Source organism: Rhinolophus sinicus, linkage group LG09 (genome assembly GCF_036562045.2).
Source record: "Rhinolophus sinicus isolate RSC01 linkage group LG09, ASM3656204v1, whole genome shotgun sequence".
Taxonomy (NCBI): domain Eukaryota; kingdom Metazoa; phylum Chordata; class Mammalia; order Chiroptera; family Rhinolophidae; genus Rhinolophus; species Rhinolophus sinicus.
This window is the reverse complement of record NC_133758.1, coordinates 60,073,420-60,092,557: the sequence shown is the minus strand read 5'-3', so window position 1 is coordinate 60,092,557 and position 19,138 is coordinate 60,073,420. Positions and strand designations below refer to the sequence as shown.

The following is a 19,138-nucleotide window of genomic DNA, read 5'->3' as shown; positions in this document are numbered from 1 at the left end:
CCCGCGTGTCACCGCTTTCACCACCCGGATCAGAAGACGGAACTCTCTTAACGACATCTGTAAGCTGAGGCCATGTACCACGTCCACCCCTAGAATATACTCCGGAACGGGGGAGACATAAACCTTGTAGATACGAGGAGGAAGCCTTCCTATACCCAGTGGTAAGCAAACAGCTTTTACAGTCACAGCCTTTCCCCTGTAGCCATCAATATAGATTGCTTGTCCGGGAAACAGTTCTGGATTCCCATAAATGAGACTGCAGTCTGTGCCAGTGTCAACTAAAGCCAAAACCCTCTGTACATTAGAAGGGGACTAGTGTATGGATAGTTCCACGTAGGGCCTCCAGTCCCAGCTCGTCCCCTCTGACTGAGTACCTTGGCCCCACCCCTAATCAAGCTGAAAGGAGTCGGCCTCAAGCAGCAGCATGAAGTCCTGGAGGGACACGGGTCGCGCTTTCCCAGACTTCTCCTTTAGGCTTCTCCAGAATTGCTGTTCCGGATGCAACTGTTTCCAAAGTTCCAGCAGGCGTGCATTGCGTTGTCGGTCTATTTTCTCCCGATCAACCCCTGCTGCCATGAGATCACGCCACATCTGTGCGCGTGTTACTCTCTGAGGCCCGCGACCTCGCCCCTTTACTTTTGATTGGGCTTCCAGGTCTCCACTGGTTGGACCTCCTGTCTTAACTTCCTTTGCCTCCGGTTTTCTACATCCCCTAGGGTAGCCATGGCAATTGTAATTTCATGGATCTGTCGCCCCAAATAGGGCGTAAAAATGGCAACCAAGGATCCAAAAGCACTCACAGGTACAGTATCCAAAACCAGATCTCTCATGCTGGCTGTAAAAAGCTCGTCATCCGGCCCCGGCATATTAGGGTTGAAAATAGCACGTCTCATACCCATTTCATGGATGATTTGAGTAAGTTCCAAATATGACTGCCATTGACTCAGTGTCTGGCAGCTCGCCAGCCTGTCCCCATATGGTGCATACCGCAGCAGTGAGCCACTCCATTAGAGTGTGATTGCCCTGGTTTTGGGCCAACCTATGGCAGTTCTGCAACCTTTGTCATAGGGATGGATGCACTGTCACGAAGGCTAGCTTTTCCGTCTCGCCTGGGGAGCAATGAATGTTGTCTGCTCCCTCATCCCATAAACCTAATAGCCAAGCCGAGACTGGCTCTCCAGGGCGCTGTCGGTACTGTCTCCCCAGCTCCTGCAAATCAGTAGGAGTGTAAATGGTATAGGTTGTGAACTCAGTCACAGCTGGGTTGCCGGCAGCAATGCCCCCGGGGCCCAAAGGTTGCTCACGTTTTACCCTTTGCTTCAAGATTGGCCGGGCTTGGGGGATGGGAGCTACATTGTCTCTACTCGCTTCCTCCACCTCTACCTCAGAGTCTCTCCACTGTGGGGCCCCTCTTCTAACAGGCGGACCCTAGCTCCAGCCCTTCCAACCGCAACACCTGGTCTGGCACCTGGGCCATTTCATGAAGCGCATTGTCGTGCGGGAGACCCTGCTCGCTGTGCCATTTGTCGTGCAGGAGACCCTGCTCGCTGTGCCATTTGTCGTGCACGGCAGCCTGCGGGGTCTCTGCTCCCGCTCCCCACACAAGAACGCAGGATATGGTGAGGCCAAAAAGGATCACCCACGGAGCCATAGGTAGGGGAGTCATACCACTATAGTCTCCCTGGAGGCTGGATTCACACGATCTGCAACCTGCTGTCCGCTTCTCTGCCTGCCAACCAACCACCTCGACTCAACTCCCCAACCAGTGCAGCCATATCAGGGGCTAATTGGCTAACTGGTTATAGCTGACGGCCAATTAACCACAGCTGACAGCCATCTACTACCTGAGCCAGCACCTTTCCACGTGAGGCCGAGAGCCTGGAAACAGCTCTCTGGGACTCTGTCCCCACAGTTAGATTACATGTTGCCTCACATAAACTCCTTTACTTTTCTTAATGATAATGTATTTTGTCTGCTTACTCTGATTTTGGTTTTGCCTTTGAAATCAATATTGCTTTTACTAATTCAGATTTTAGATTAAATTCTCATTTCATGTGGGAGTAGTCCACAAAAACATTTATACCTTCTTCTCTTTGCAGTTCCTCTGTAAATTATTTATGAAAAACTGTAGTCTATAATGATGAATATTCTGAACTTGAAAACACCAGCAAACATTATAGGGTAGTATTTACATACATAACTTGAGACCTCATAGCAAAGTTAACAGTACTACAAAAGAATAGCATGTTGTAATTACCAATTTACAGATTTATTTTACTCCCAAACTTACATCTTAGAACACTACTCATAGGAGCTATATGAAATATACTATGCATATAAATTTTCTTAATGCTTATTTTATTTATAATAATTCACTGTTAACAGCAGGGAAAACATAAAAACCTATCTTTAAAATAGTAACAGCTGCACATAAGATTGCCTACTTAGATCATGATTTCCTCTGAGATGCTTCAATCTCAGTTCCCAGAAATGTACACCTTTACTTTGTACTCACTGTGTCCCCATGGCTTGCTCTTGCTCTCCACTGGCTGTCAGTGGAGCTCTTAGAGCAAATAGTATCCAAAGATACTGATTGTTGAGTTTTAATTCTCAGGAAAAGCTTCTTTTTTTCTGGGTGTTTTTTTGTTGTTGTTGTTGTTGTTTTTGACTTTTTAATGACTTTCCTCAGGATGTGGGATTCAGATAAACATACAAATTTCCTGAAAAATGTAAAGAATGCCTTCCCATATGGAAATGCTACTTTATCCAGAGATTATCTGCTTTAAATCTCCAGAATTTGTCCCCAGGTGAACAGCATCGACAAGGCGAGTTACTACTTCTCAGCAATATTCACCCAATCTTCCTCATTTTATCTCCCTGTGTCCCAATTTTCAGAGATACCTACTGTGGAGACAGAGTCCCAGATAACAGTTTCCAGGCTCTCGGCCTTGGGTGGGAGGAGTGCTGGCTCGGGTGGTGATTGGCCATTGGCTGTAGCTGGTTGGCCAATTGTCTGCTGATGTAACTGCCGTGACTGCGTTAGTTGGTTGGCTCGTTGGCAGGCAGAAAAGCGAACGGCGGATTGTGGATCGTGTGGATCCTACTTTGTGTGTCTCGCCCAGCCGCCAGAGAGACTGCAGTACAGGAAGACCCCTTGTTGGGGTACTGGCAGATGTTTGCTCCCTGTGTCTCGCCTGGCCACCAGCGAGAATATAGTGGTATGACTCCCCTATCTATAGCTCCGTGGGTGTTCCTTTTTGGCCTCACCATATCCTGTGTTCTTATGTGGGGAGTGGGAGCTGAGACCCCCGCATGGCACCCTGCATGACACCTAGCATTGCCAGTTTTTTTTACCTTTCTGAGGATACACAAGGTAAATATGATTGGTTTCAGTTTTTCCTTCCTGCCAGTTTAGGATGGCCATAAGTATGGGGCAATGAAGTTCATTTCCACTCATTCTGGGGCTAGACAATTTTCTAAATTGTATCACTATTGCCTCCTTGTGGGGGCAGAGCCCCAGAAAGTAGTTTACAGGCTCTCGGCCTCACGTGGAGGGGTGCTGGCTTGGGTAGTAGATGGCCATCAGCTGGGGCTGATTGGCCGTCAGCTGTAGCCAGTTAGCCAATTAGCCGCTAATATAACTGCTGCGGCTACGAAGGAGAGCCGAGGAGAGTGGAGGAGAGTGAAAGAGAGTCGTCGGTGGGTTGCAGACAAAACGGATAGCAGGTCGCACGTCCAGTGAACCCAGCCTCCAGTGAGACCGTAGTGGTATGACTCCCCTACCTATGGCTCCATGGGTGTTCCTTTTTGGCCTCACCGTATCCTGCGTTCTAGTGTGGGGAGCGGGAGCAGAGACCCCGCCGGACACCCCGCACGACACTCCTTTTCTGATGTTCTTGTCTTTCTGGGTTTTTACTGTAGCTTAAGTGGGGTCTCAATAGGGAGCAAATTAGAAGAGTCAATCTACCATTTTAATCCCACAAGAATTGGTATGGCAAGTATCTTAAGTAATTCAGATGCCCATGGTTCCCAAACCAAACTTTCAAACACTGAACTAAAGGATAATCAGTAGAAAGTGCCCGCGTAAACAACACAACTAAGAAGAGTGGAAGAAGCTGAAGATGTTTAGCGAAAAGAACATTACTGGAGCTGCAACAGCTACTTCAATAGTTAAAGGGCTAATGAGGGAAGAGAAGTTAGGCTTGTTCTCTATGCCTCCAAGGAAAACTAGAAACAGTATGAGAAAACTGCAGGCTAGAGATTTTGGTATAAGAATTTCTTAGCTGACATAACTATTCTACAAAGGAATGAACTGCCATAGGAAACAAGAAACTCAAGAATAGGCTGCACAATTATCACTTTGTAGAGATGCTGCATAGATGTGTAGTCCACCTGGCTTCTGAGGTAAGGCCAACACACATTAAAAAGAAAGTTAATGCATAATTAAATTGCTAGAAGGATGAAATTACAAAAAAAAGTCATTTTAGGCACACTAAGTAAAAGCTACCAAACATAAAGGAATATTATAGGTAATGACTACCTGGTCCTAAATTTCATTTTGTCAGTTGGAATATAACTTTTTCTACACAGACTCTGCACTCAGAAGTGCATTTACCTATAGAAGTTTTGAAGAATTGAAAAGTGATAAAGTGATTAGTTCTTAATTGCTATGAAAATGTTCTTATGAGCCACAAACTTTAATATATTACTAAGCATCTTTTCCTTACCTAAAATATGTTGGCTTAAAAACAGGTCTTCCTGCATCTAGTCTCCTCAGCTCCTGCAATCAAGGAAAAAAGAGGACACCAGACAGGATCGAGCACAGTGAAGAAGGGAAAAGTGGCATGATATAAGGCTTTAGCAGAAAGCAGAGAGGCCATGTCACAGGGTTGGGGGAAGGGAGGAATGTGATGGGTTAAGTTAAATATTTCAGGTTTATTCTAAGTGTAATGGTACCAGTTTCAAGATCTTGTCAATACGTGGTCAGATTTTTATTTTTAAAATAGCTTTTGTACGAACAATAGAGTACTAACACTTTTTGGTTAATCAATTGGGAAGCAGTATCCAGGTGAGAGATAATGGTAGTTTGGACTAGGATGATAGAGGGAGAGATGAAATGACATTTGAGAAACTCTTCCTGAGAAGTAGAATATAGAGAATGTTGAGAGGTCTTAAAGATGGTCCCAGACATCTTGCATAAGCATCTGAATAAATGGTGGTTCCAGTCCCCAGGGAAGAATATACTGCCAGATATAAGTTGCTAGAAGTCTAAGGAAAAAGGGAACCCCTTTTTGGGTGAGCTAGGTTTGAAAACTTATGAGTTATCTAAGTATGAATGTCTCAAAAGCTCCACTTCCTCATTTCCCACTGAACAGCTCCAGAAAAGCTTCAAACTCAGGATGCTGACAGTCAAAATCTGCATCTGCTGAAGAAATGAATGCCACAAATAATGAGAGATGTTATAGATGGGGTTCCTAAATGGGATAGAAAAGTCTGGAATATAAACTATCTGAAGTCTCACAGATTCATCCTTAACACTGGAGTTATTCTTGCCACAAAGGTTAACCTTAAGTAAAGAGTTAACTCATAACTCTAAAAACATTTAAAACCATTTGAAAAGAAATACATAAGTATTAAGGGTATTTTATCCACAGCTTCTTTTGTTAGAAACACTACAAGATAGATTTTGGAATGGATCCAAGAAAATAAATTCAAGAGTTAAAGGTTAATTCTTAATTGACTGTCCTATTTTTCTGAAGTGAAAACTTAAAGCAGTTATTTTCCAGCTGACAAGAAGCATCACAATCTTTATTAATATGTCCTGTTATAGCACAATACTGCCACCTGTTGGAAAACATCACTTGAAAAAGTTTTTTTATTCCTAATCAAGTTTTTGAGAAAGTTTGAGTTTCTGAAAGGAAATGAAAGGGATTATGTTGATTTTGTCCTTTCTAGTGCATCACACTTGGATAAAACCATTAGTAAACAGAACAAACATGAATCCAACTGCACTGATTCCCATAACAAAAAGCACAAAATGATATTTACTTTTTGGTTTGGGTTACTTGGGTGAAGGAAAGGTGTGACCATGAAAAAACAGCATGAAAGTTTTTTATTTTAGATGAGGTGTATCCTGATTACAGTGGTGGTCACAGAAATCTATGCATGTGTTAAAATTCACAGAACTGTAAACCAAAGGCAAAATAGTCAATTTTACTGTATGATAATTCTTTTAAAAAGATACAGAATAAAAGGATAAAAAGTGTCATATATTTACAGAAAGAGGGAAAAATCATAAAACCTTAGAATGCAAAAGTATTCACACAAATTCAATAGTTTTGTCACTTTTTGCCCAAAGGCCTAAGGCCCAGACAAAATTAGAAAGGTCCTAGTCTGATATAAGCATGTTGAAATATTTAAATATGGACCTGGAAGTGTTTCTGAAGGCCACTGATGTACACTAGAAGCTAATCATGTTGCCCTTAACATAGGCCTGACGAAAGGTAATACTCTACTACCAAAAACTCGGAATTACTATTTATCTTTGGTCCTGGTAATCTAAAAAGAAGTCTTACAAAAGGCATTTTTATTTTATTGTGTTTTGCCTCTCTCAAAAATCTGAAGCATAAACAGGCCGAGCTGGGTGCTTAGCATCTGTGTAATCTTGGTATTTGCTGGATGCTGGGAAAGTTGCATATAAATCTAAGTTACGTTAAAGTTCCAAGAGTTTGCAGCATCCAAATCCATCTGGGGACCTTTCCAGTATGTTTGTAGATGCCAAATGCTATAAGTGCCATAGATGACCAAGTGAGAGCCCAGGTAACGAATGGACCCAAACTGAGCAAAAGTTTCACTAACACACTTGTTCTTCCCACCTCTACTGATAATATGCTTACTGTTTACTATGGTCTATGTACTGTAACCATGATAAGGGAATATTAAATAAGGAGTTTATACAGATGTTGCAATTTGAGGAGGAAGGGAGTAGGGAGGGTGTGGTGTGCAATAGGAGATGTTAATTTTCTAAGGTTTGACTGTGCCATACTGTTGTCTGTTTTTCTACATTTCCCTATTGATCACAGGGAGACCACAGTCATTGAGAGGGATCCCAGTATCCACAACAACTTACAGTTCGAACAACAGGGGAATAGTTGAAAAAAAGAATAGTACAGTAATAAAAAAAAAAAGACTAATGTTGGTCATTTCCGATTCTTCATTAATTAATGACATGGATATCTTCGCACTGGGGGAGGTAAACTTGCCTGTCAGAAGCAGCAGTATTCATAGCACACCAGAGTAAGTGAGTATGATAAAAGAACAATCTAGATCTTCGGAACTACACAAATTTGCAAAATCAGATGTTTTGGAGTTTGCCATGATGGGTAATTTTTACCCATAAAGAGTGACAACATAGACAGAATTAAGAAAAAACAAATAAACAAAACCCCCAAGAGCTGGATTGTAAAGAAGTTTAGGATTTGGGAAGCTATTCAGGTAAACTCTTTATTTAGTCTGAATTCTAATAATTTTAAAACTCAAAGATCTCCAAGTCCCAATACAAAAACATCTCCATCGCTTCAAATAGAAGATGGCTCTTAGAATTTTTACTTTTAGGTAAATGTGCTAATACATGCCTAAATTACATAGTTGTTGATAATCTCTTATTTCATGTGAATAACAAAAAATACTGAAACATATGGACAGTTCCTCAAAAAATTAAACAGAATGACACTGATCCAGCAATTTCACTTCTGGGTATATATCCAAAAGTATTCAAACAGTTTTCTGTGTACCAGTGTACACAGCAGCACCATTCACAATTGCCAAAAGATGGAAATACCCCAAATGTCTATCAACTAATGAATGAAAAACTGTGACATACAATGAAATGTTATTCAGCCTTAAAAAGGAAGGCTATCCTGCAATATGCCACAACATGAATAAACCTTAAATACATTACGCTAAGTAAAATAAACCAGACACAAAATGACAAATATTGTACGATTCCATTTATATACGACACCTTGAATAATCAAACTCATTGAGACAAAAAGTAGAGTGGTGGTTGCCAGGGGTTGAAGAGGGTGGGGAGTTATTATTTAATGGGTACAGAGTTTTAGTTTGGGAAGATAAAAGTTCTAGAGAGAATGGTGGGGATAGTTGCACAACAACGTGAATGTACTTAATGTCACTGAATTGTACACTTAAAAATGGTTAAAATACTAAACTTCATGTTATGCATATTTGACCACAATTGAAACAAACAGTGAAGCAAGCTCCTAACAAATCACGCCACAGAGAGATAATAAAACCTGGAACATTGTATGTAAAATAAAGAGATGCAAATTTTTCTGAAGAGCTATGGTAATATAGATTCCCTCAGTTTCTCAAAATGTTCAGAGACCTTAAAAGTACTTGAATTACCAATACCTTTAAACCCATGAAATGAGAAAAACAAATACCAAGACAATGTTAATAGGGTTTTATGAAACTACTACTCCCAGCCTGTTCCAATCAAAATAGAACCAGCAGTTACATTCAAGCTCTGCACACATTAAACCTTCAAGTAAACTTCTGCTAGCGTGAAACAAATACCACTATTTGATGACCAACTGTCCAATATGGCTTTCACAAATCTAATGCAGTATATTAAACATGAAAAAAAGGGGGGGGGGTAATTTCTGTTAGAAATAGAAAATTAAATGAACCAACAAAGCTGAAGCAAATTATAGCATATTTTTCAAGGTAGGGAGTTAAGGAGGCACCAGTGTCTGAAATAATGAACACTATAAACTTAAATATAGTACCAGGAACTCAAATGTCACACTAACCAGGGAACTACTATGTCAGTTTCTCTAACTCATATAATTTAACAGCAGTATCCCAAACTACCACCCAGAAGCCCTTTGAATGAAAAAACTAACACGCCTGACTACAAAAAGAAAAAGTAAAACATCAGTATAGTAAAAGGTATAAAACAAATTTACTAGGCAAATAGGCTGAAAATATCTGCCACATCTTAACAGTCAATGAGTTAACATCTCTACACAAAGAACTCTTACAACTCAATAGAGAAAGACACGAAACTCAATAAGGAATGGACAAATTATATAAACTGTTTTCCCTTGCTTCATTTTTCATATCTCAAAATGCTGCTCACACATTCTTCACAACATTTTTTCCTGGGCCTTTTTCCACACATTGCAGTTGTTGTTCAACTTATTCTCTGAATTACTCCCCACAGACCTATAACATGGACTCCAGGGAGAGTAAATATTAACCTCATGTGCTTTTCATTTAAAGGAACAACGGCATAATCTATCTATAAGACTGTCATATATCTGATAAGAGACTTGTATCTAGAATATATACAGAAGTTGAAGTACACATAAGTATCTAGAAGTTGAAAGAACTCTTACAACTCAATGATGAAAACACAAATAACCTTACTAAAAAATGGACAAAGGATATGAATAGACATTTCTCCAAAGAAGATACACAAATGGTCAATAAGTACATGAAAAGATATTCCGCATCACTAGCCATCAGGAAAATGCAAACCAAAACCACAGTGAGACACACTTCACATCCACTAGGATGGCTAGCATTAAAAAAAAAAAAAGAAGAAAGGAAAAAGATAGTGACAAGTATTGGTGAAGATGTGGAGAACTCAGAACCTTCATACACTGCTGATGGGGAATATAAAATGGTCAGCCAAGTTATAATGTGGCCAGAGCTGCCATCCCAGAGGAACTGCCTTGCACATTTTATGTCTCAAAGCTTAGAATGTTAAAACAGAGCAAAATAATCATTGGAGTGGGCCAGAAGCAACTGAGCCCCAAAAAACTATTTGCAAAGATAACAAGAAAGGTATTATAACTACTGTACTGAAAATTAAAAACATTGTTTAGAATTAGCATCAATATGTTAACTTACCTGCACCAATTGAAATGCCATTTTTTCATTGAGATGTTATTCTTCCCTTTCCCTTTCTCATAAATACCCCTTGTTTTTATCTCCTATTTGGAGAATTATTTGGGCTTTTACCTGAATCAATGCTTTGGGAATACCTGTTCTTTGACTGCAAATAAATGTTTGTTGCCTCTCACTTTGAAAGGCCATTTATTTTTAGGTTAACAGTGGTGATGGCTGTACGACTTTGTGACTGTACTAAATATCAACATACACGTTTGTTAATTCTATGGTATGTGAACTGTATCTCAAATAAGCTTATTTTTTTTGGAGGACTATACATTGTATTTTGTCCCATTATACCCCCAGCTCCTAAAACAGTGCTTGGCAATATTAGGTATTTAACAAATTCTGATTGAATAGAAAACTAAATTTCAAAACACAGTTAAACCATTATAAAATTGTCATATCCAAAATGACGAAATTACTGCAGGTTGGCATGGAGGGAATATACAGTGTGTGTGTATGTTTTTCCATGAAAGCACACAAGAATCAAGACCTTCAAAATCTTAAGCCAGGCTAAAGAATTTGTATTATCCTGAATCAATGGGAAGTCCAGTAAGATTTTGAGCAGAGGAGTTACACAGAATGGGTTTTAAATGTACAAAGTTTAAGTAGAGTGACATCATAGAAATAGCAGCATAAGGTGAGCCTATGGAAATCTCCCCTGGAATTTACAACAAACTGAACAACTATAACTCCACAAAAGACTCCCTGCACAGCAGACAGGCAAGACTAAAAGGCTCACTACTGAAATCACTGCGTGAGTGGGGAAGGAGAGAGGGGAGGAGTGCGGATATGGGGCCGCATGGGCCCAGGACACAGACCTAACTCAGTGCTCCGAGCTCGCTGCATCCTGGAACTACCGCGGCTGCGGGAGAGGGAAGAACTCGGACTGCTAGGGCTCCGCTTATGGCCCACAGGGCTAAGGAGACAACGTATAACACGGCTGAAACCAACACTCACAGCAGAGACCTCGGAGCAAAGACTGAGGGAAGAAGGCTGAAAGCGGTGGTTTAAGCCCTCACTGCCCAACAGAGAACGGAAGCCTTAGGCACTGAGCCAAGCTGCCCTCTCCCTACCCTCCCAGGGCCAGAAGCGGAACAGTAGCGTGTCAGATCAAAAGGACAGAATATTTGCAGTTCTGAGAACTGTGGTCTGCAGACATGGACTCGCAGCCCAACTAGTTCCAGCAAAGGGGAGGGAGCTGTGGAAGCAGGACTGGATGTGCTGGTGGTCGCTGCCATTGCTCTGGTCCACCTTTCACAACCCACGCCACTCCTGTCCTCACCTATCTGGGCGGATCCCTGCAGGAGTAAACAGAGCTGCTGAGCACACAGGCTCTGAATCTGGTGCAGGAAGAGCTTTGGAACTTCAAAAGCTCTCCACATCCCCACATGGAGGTGGCACGCTATGACCCAGGCGAACAGTTCACAGAGGAAAAGCCAGCCTTACATGGAATCCCCTCATTGTGAGAGAAGCCAGAATAGTGCAGAGAAACATAACACTACAGTGTGAAAGAGAAAAAAAGGCTACAGTTGAGAGAAAATAAAACATTCCACCAACACCTACTGGAAAACAAAAGAAAGACCTCTTTCTATCAACCTATTCCAGAACCCACTCTTGTAGATGTCTAGGAAGAGAAATAATAAATCATTAATGGCCATGAATAACCAAGGCAGCAAGATAGCTCTGGAAGAAAATGAAGTCTCCAGAAAATGATCTTAAAAACATGGAAACATGTGACTTAAATGACAGCGAATTCAAGATTGCAGTTCTGAAAAAACTCAACGAGATGCAAGAAAACACAGATAGGCAGTTAAATGAACTCAGAAGCACAATAAAAGAACAAAATTGAACATTTTACCAAAGATATTGAAATTTTAAAAGAAACCAAATAGAATTTCTGGAGATTAAGAGCTCAATAGAAGAAATGAAGAATGAAATAGCCAGCTTAGGTAGTAGAGTTGACCAGATGGAGGAAAGAATCAGTGACATCAAAGACAGAAAACTGGAAATGACACGGATGGAAGAAAGAGACTTGAGACTTAAAAGAAATGGAAAAACTCTACAAGAACTTTCTGACTCCATCAGAAAGCACAATATAAGAATAACGGGCATACCAGAAGGAGTAGAAAGGAAGAAGGGAACAGAGTATATTCAAACAAATAGTCGATGAGAACTTCCCAAACTTGTGGAAAGAACTGGATCCTTGAATCCAAGAAGCAAATAGAACACCTAATTACCTCAACCCCAACAGGCCTTCCCCAATGCACACTGTATTGAAGATGTCAAAAATCAACAACAAAGAATCCTCAAGGCAGCCAGGGAAAAGAAGACGGTAACCTACAAAGGAAAGCCCATTAGATTATCATCGGATTTCTCAGCAGAAACGCTACAAGTCAGGAAGGAGTGGAACCAAATACTGAAACTATTGAAAGAGAGAAATTATGAGTCAAGAATAATATATCCAACAAAGATATCCTTTAGATATGAAGGAGGAATAAAGACCTTTACAGAAATACAGAAGCTGACGGAATTTTCTAACACATGACCTGCACAACAAGAAATACTAAAGGAGGCTATTCGACCACCATCCATAGGGATAATTTGTGGCAACCAAAACATAAAAGGGGGAGAGTAAAGGCCTGAACCAGAATATAGGAATGGAGAAAGTAAGCATGCTGAAGAAAATGGAACATTCTAAACATCAAACTGTCTTTTACATAAACTTAATGGCAAGCACTCAAAAAAACTCCAGAACGGAAATATAGGACACAGTAAAAGAAGAAACAGAGGAAAAAATCATAGAATACCACCACACAGAAATAATAGACAACAACAAAAAGGCAAAGAAACAATGCAGACACAATCTCACCAGAAAACTAAAGATAGAATGATAGGAAATCCTCACATATCAATAATCACCCTAAATGTAAATGGACTGAACTCACCAGTAAAAAGGCACAGAGTAGCAGACTAGATCAAAAAACTAAACTCAACCTTATGCTGCCTCTAAGAGACACATCTCAGCTACAAGGAGATAGATAGACTCAAAGTGAAAGGGTGGAAATTGACACTCCAAGCAAATGGAATCCCGAGAAAATTAGGTATAGCCATACTGATACCAGATGAAACAGACTTCAAGATAAAAAAGGTAACAAGAGACAAAGATGGATCTTTCATAATGGTAAAGGGGTCGATACAACAAGAAGACATAACAGTCATCAATATTTATGCCCCCATTCAGGGAGCACCAAAATTTACAAAGCAAGTACTAACAGAACTAAAGGGAGAAATTGACTAAAACACAATTATAGTAGGCCACCTAAATACATATTGAGAGCTATGGCTAGATCATCCAAACAGAAAATAAATAAATAGTAGCTCTAAATGACACATTAGATGAAATGAACATAATTGACATTTATACATCACTTCATCCTACAACATCAGACTACACTTTTTTTTTTTCTAGTGTACGTGCAACATTCTCAAGGATAGAACATATATTGGGGCATAAAACTAACCTCAGCACATTTAAGAAGATTGAAATCATACCAAGCATATTCTCTGATCACAAGGCTTTGAAATTGGATTCAACTGCAAAAAGAAAGCAGGAAAAAACACAAATACACGGAGATTAAACAACATACTTTTAAAGAACGACTGGGTCAAAAAAGAAATTAGAGGAGAGATCAAAAGATACATAGAAACAAATGAGAATGAAAATTCATCTTACCAAAATTTGGGGGATGCAGTGAAAGCAGTTTTAAGTGGGAAATTTAAATCATTACAGGTCTGTCTCAAGAAACAAAAAAAATACCAGATAAATAACCTCAAGTTACACCTTAAAGAACTAGAAAAAGAAGAACAAATGAAACCCAAGTTCAGCAGAAGAAAGAAAATAATAAGAATCAGAGCAGAATTAAATGAAATAGAGAACAAAAAGACAATAGAAAAAATTAATGTGACAGAGAGCTGGTTTTTTGAAAAGATTATAAAATTGACAAACCCTTGGCTAGACCTCCTAAGATAAAAAGAGAAAAGAGTAATAAACAAAATCAGAAATCAAAGAGGGGGGTTATCATGGATGCCACAGAAATAGAAAGGATCATCCAAGAATACTATGAAGGACTATATGCCACCAAATTCAATAACCTAAAAGAAATGGACAAGTTCTTAGAAACATACAGCCTTCTTAGGCTGAATCATGAAGAATTGGAAAATCTAAATAGACCGATCACCAGTAAGGAAATTGAATCCGTCATTGCTTTTCAGTCTTCCCAAAAGCAAAAGTCAGGGACCAGATGGCTTCACTGGCAAATTCTACCAAACCTTCAAAAGGTTCTGATACCTGTCCTGCTCAAACTCTTCCAGAAAAACTGAAGAAGAGACAATACTCTCTAACTCATTTTATGAGGCCCAAATTACCCTGATACCAAAACCTGGTAAGGATAACACAAAAAAGAAAACTACAGACCCGTATCTCTGATGAATACACATGCAACAATCCTAAACAAAATTCTAACAAATCGAATGCAACACTACATTAAAAAATTATTCATCACAACCAGGTGGTGTTCATCCGGGGGCACAAGGATGGTTCATCATATGCAAATCCATCAATGTGATAAATCACATAAACAAAATAAAAGATAAAAATCATATGACTATATCAATTGATGCAGAAAAAGCGTTTGAGAAGATACAACATCCATTTCTGATTAAAACACTTAATAAAATAGGTATAGAAGGAAAATACCTTAACATAATAAAGGCCATGTATGACAAACCCTCAGCTAATATCATAATTAACAGTGAAAATCTGAAGCCCTTTGCTTTATGTTCAGGAACACGATAGGGCTGTCCCCTATCACCTCTGCTTTTCAACATAGTGTTGGAAGTCCTCGCCTGAGCAATCAGGCAAGACAAAGAAATAAAAGGCATCCGAATTGGGAAGAAAGAAGTTAAACTGTCACTCTTTGCAGATGACGTGATGCTATATATAGAAAACCCTAAAGACTCCACCAAAAAACTATTAGAAACAAATAAATACAATAAAGTTGCTGGCTACAAAATCAACGTACAAAAGTCCATTGCATTCCTATATACTAACAATGAAATCTCAGAAAAAGAAATTTAAAAAAAGCAATTCCTTTTGCAATTGCAACAAAAAGAATAAAATACATAGGAATAAACTTAACCAAGAATGTGAAAGATCTATATATGCTGAACACTGTAAGACATTTTTAAAAGAACTTGAAGAAGACACAAAGAAATGGAAAGACATCCGCTCTCATGAATTGGAAGAATCAACATAGTTAAAATGGCCGTATTACCCAAAGCAATACACAGACTTAATGCAATCCCGGTCAAAATCCCAATCACATTTTTAAAGAAATAGAACAAAAAAATCATCAAATTTGTTTGGAACCACAAAAGACCCCGAATATCAAAAGCAATCCTAAGAAAAAAGAACAATGCTGGAGGTATCATACTCCCTGACTTTAGCTTGTACTACAGGGCAACAATAATCAAAACAGCATGGTATTATTGGCAGAAAAACAGATACATAGACCAATGGAATAGAAATAAGAACCCAGAAATAAAATCACATAAATATGGACAGATAATTTTTGACAAAGAAGCTGAAAACATACAATGGAGGAAAGACAGCCTCTTCAATAAATGGTGCTGGCAGAATTGGAAAGCCACGTGCAAAAGAATGAGACTGGACTGCTATCTGTCACCATGCACCAAAATTAATTCAAAATGGATCAAAGACTTAAGCATAAGAACTGAAACAATAAACTGCATAGAAGAAAACATAGGCACTAAACTTATGGATCTTGGGTTCAAAGAGCATTTTATGAATTTGACTCCAAAGGCAAGGAAAGTAAAGCTAAAATAAATGAATGTGACTATATCAAACTTAAAAGTTTCTGCACAGCAAAAGAAACCATAGACAAAATAAAGAGGCAACCAACTGAATCGGAGACGTTTTTGCAAACAGTGAGTCCAATAAGGAGCTAATATCCAAAATTATAAAAAGAAGTCATACAACTCAACAACAACAAAAACCCAATTGAAAAATGGGCAGACGACCTGAAGAGACATTTCTCCAAAGACGGCATACAAATAGCAAATAGACTTACCAAAAAATGCTCAGCATCACTAATCATCAGAGAAATGCAAATCAAAACCACAATGAGATATCACCTCACCCCAGTCAGAATGGCTATCATCAACAAGACAAATAGTAAAAAGTGTTGGAGAGGCTGTGGAGAAAAAGGAACCCTCATACACTGTTGGTGGGAATGCAGACTGGTGCAGGTTCTATGGAAGGCAGTGTTGAGGTTCCTCAAAAAATTGCAAATAGAATTACCATATGACCCAGCAATCCCTCTCCTGGGTATCTACCCAAAAATCTGAAAACATTTATCCATAAAGACAAGTGTGCTCCAATGTTCATTGCAGCTTTATGTAAGGTGGCCAAGACATTGAAACAACAAAAATGTCCTTTGATACGTGAATGGATAAAGAATTTGTGGTATATATACACAATGGAATACTATTAGGAAAAGATGAAATAGGACCATTTGTGACAACATGGATGGATCTTGATATTATAACACTAAGTGAAGTAAGTCAGACAGAAAAAGTCGAGGACCATATGATTTCACTGATATGTGGTATATAAACCGAAAACAAGAAAAGAACAAGACAGACAACTGAAAGAACAAAAACTCATAGACATAGACAATAGTTTTGGGGTTGGTTACCAGAGGGTAAGGGGGAAGCGGGCAGTGGGGCTCCAGAAGACTGTAAAGGGGTCTAATATATGGTGATGAAAAGAGAACTGACCCTGGGTGGTGAACACACAATGTGAGATACAAATAATGTGTTACAGAATTGTACACCTGATATCTATGTAACTTTACTAACAATTGTCACCCCAGTAAACTTTAATTAAAAAAAAAAGTTTAAGTAGAGTTACTACTTCTATCCGAAGATGAAGTAGACCAATAGAATACCTTGAAGTAGAGCGATACAGCTCAGGTGAGAATGGGGAGGAGTTAGCAGAAGATATAAGGAGTAGCAAGAATCAAAATTTAAGAACCTTCTTAGATTTTTTAAATGTTTAAATTTTTAAAATAACAGCAAGCGCGCTCACACACAGGTACCGTCTGCTCCGCTGAAAATCACTTCTACAGTCAGCCCCTATAAGGAGCTCAAGTGCGTTCTGGACAAAAATTATGACCACTGCACCAGAAAATTCTACAATCATCTGGGCAGGGTCCTTATCCCAGTGAAGTAACTAAGGACAAACAACAAAGTGCCCAATTCCACCTCTTCTAGAGGACCCTCAAGAAGAACTGCTTCACAAATGTGCTCTTGGGAACGCTTAGCCAGGATTGCAGGACAAGGCCAAGGTTAGCTACACACAGCCTCAAAACTCCGGGTTGTAAAAGCATCTAGTAGAATCCCAAAGCGCGGAGCCCACCGCGGCCGCCTATGCTCCAACTACACCGTGGAGGGAGGGTGCGACCCGGTGGCGGCGCGAATCTCCCGGAGGTGACCCTTGAGGGACTTCCCTTGCAGCAGCACACTCTCACGCAAACGCAGCCACCCGGACCGCTTGAACAAACCTTTCTGAGCATAGGAGATACCCAGACTCTTCCTTCCGGGGAAATCTAACCCGTCAGTCACAGCCGTACCAGACCACAGCACGCGTGAGGATCCCTGCTGGAAGTGGGGAGTGGGCGGGAAAAGGCCGCGGGCGGGCACGCCCCGGAGGAGCAGTGGAGACTTCCGGTGTCTCCTCCTCTGGAGGCTAGAGCGTCGGGACGCGGACTTGGCTTGTCCAAAGTGCATTCGCTGTGACTGGGAGGCTGATCCCAGGCTGAGATCGCCTTGGCAACCGAGCTTCAACTTCCTAGACGCTGGGACGCGCGCCGGAAGGGATTCGTCTCCTCAAATCTCTGTTTTTTGTTTTCTGGAACCCGGTAGCCCACAATATGCGTTTGGTCCAGCAGGACCTCCTTAGGACATTTAAACCACTGGCTTATATTGCCCCTCCCAGGGACCTCGCCCTTGGCCAACCCCAGAGGAGGTGAAATCACGAGCCATCTGATACCCACTATGGCACTGAAGTCCATCTTGTTCCTTTCCGCTGAAAATTTAGCAACACTAAATTTTCTTTTATTTACCAAATATTTACGTATTAACTGCCTATGGTGCTCCAGGGAATGCAGGGGTAAGAAAAAAATTGATCTCTGTTCGCTTGGAGTTTAGTAGTAAAATGGGTAATAACAGTATAATAGATTTGAGTATGTAAAGTACTTAGAATAGTGCCTGGCACTTCATAAGTGCCCAGTAAATATTAGCTGTTATTATTTTCAGCTTGATCATTCCATGCTCATCCTCATCAGTATTATCATTTACATTTTTAAAAAGATTTTTATTAAAATATAGCTAACATACAATATTATATTAGTTTCAGATGTACACCAGTTATTCAACATTTATATACCTAAAGAAGTGATCACCATAAGTCCAGAACGATGTGACACTGTACCATGCTATCACAATATTATTGATTACTGTATGTTCCCCATGCTGTACATTACATACCCATGGCCTGTTTGTTTTACACCTGGAAATTTGAACCTCTTATTCCTCCTCACCTTTTTCACCCCTTTTTAAAATTTTCAATTACAGTTGACATGCTGTACAGTTGACATTGTATTAATTTTGGCTGTACAGCATACTAGTTAAGACATTTATATTTAAGAAGTGATCTCCCTGACTAGTCTAGCACCCACCTGGCACTATACATAGTAATTATCATATTATTGACTATATTCCCTATGTTTTGCTTTACATCCATATGACTATTTTGTAACTACCAATTTGTACTTCTTAATCCCTTCACCCTTTTCACCCTTCCCCTAAATCCCCTCTGATCTATTACCTCGATTAATCTAGTAGCCATCTTACACCATACATAGTTATTACAATATTATTGACTGTATTCCTTATGCTATATGTTACATGCCTATGACTACTGTGTAACAACCAATTTGTACTTCTTAATCCTTCCCCTTTTTTACCCACCCTCAAACCCCATCCCATCTGGCAACCATCAAAATGTTCTCTATAT

At 39.9% G+C, this 19,138-nt stretch overlaps 1 protein-coding gene across 3 annotated transcripts in view; it reads right to left on the bottom strand.

Annotated features, from left to right (window-relative positions):
* COA1 (cytochrome c oxidase assembly factor 1) overlaps positions 1–17,780 on the bottom strand; it is a 47,347-nt gene extending 29,567 nt beyond the window's left edge. For 2 of the 3 annotated variants that reach the window (XM_074340516.1, XM_019718854.2), the window contains exon 1: positions 17,625–17,780. The gene's annotated coding sequence lies outside the window, so the exon portion shown is untranslated. Of the gene's footprint in view, positions 1–4,727; positions 4,781–17,624 lie in introns of all 3 variants that reach the window. The other variant, XM_074340517.1, reaches the window with a different exon arrangement.
* Between the last annotated feature and the right edge of the window lie 1,358 nt (positions 17,781–19,138).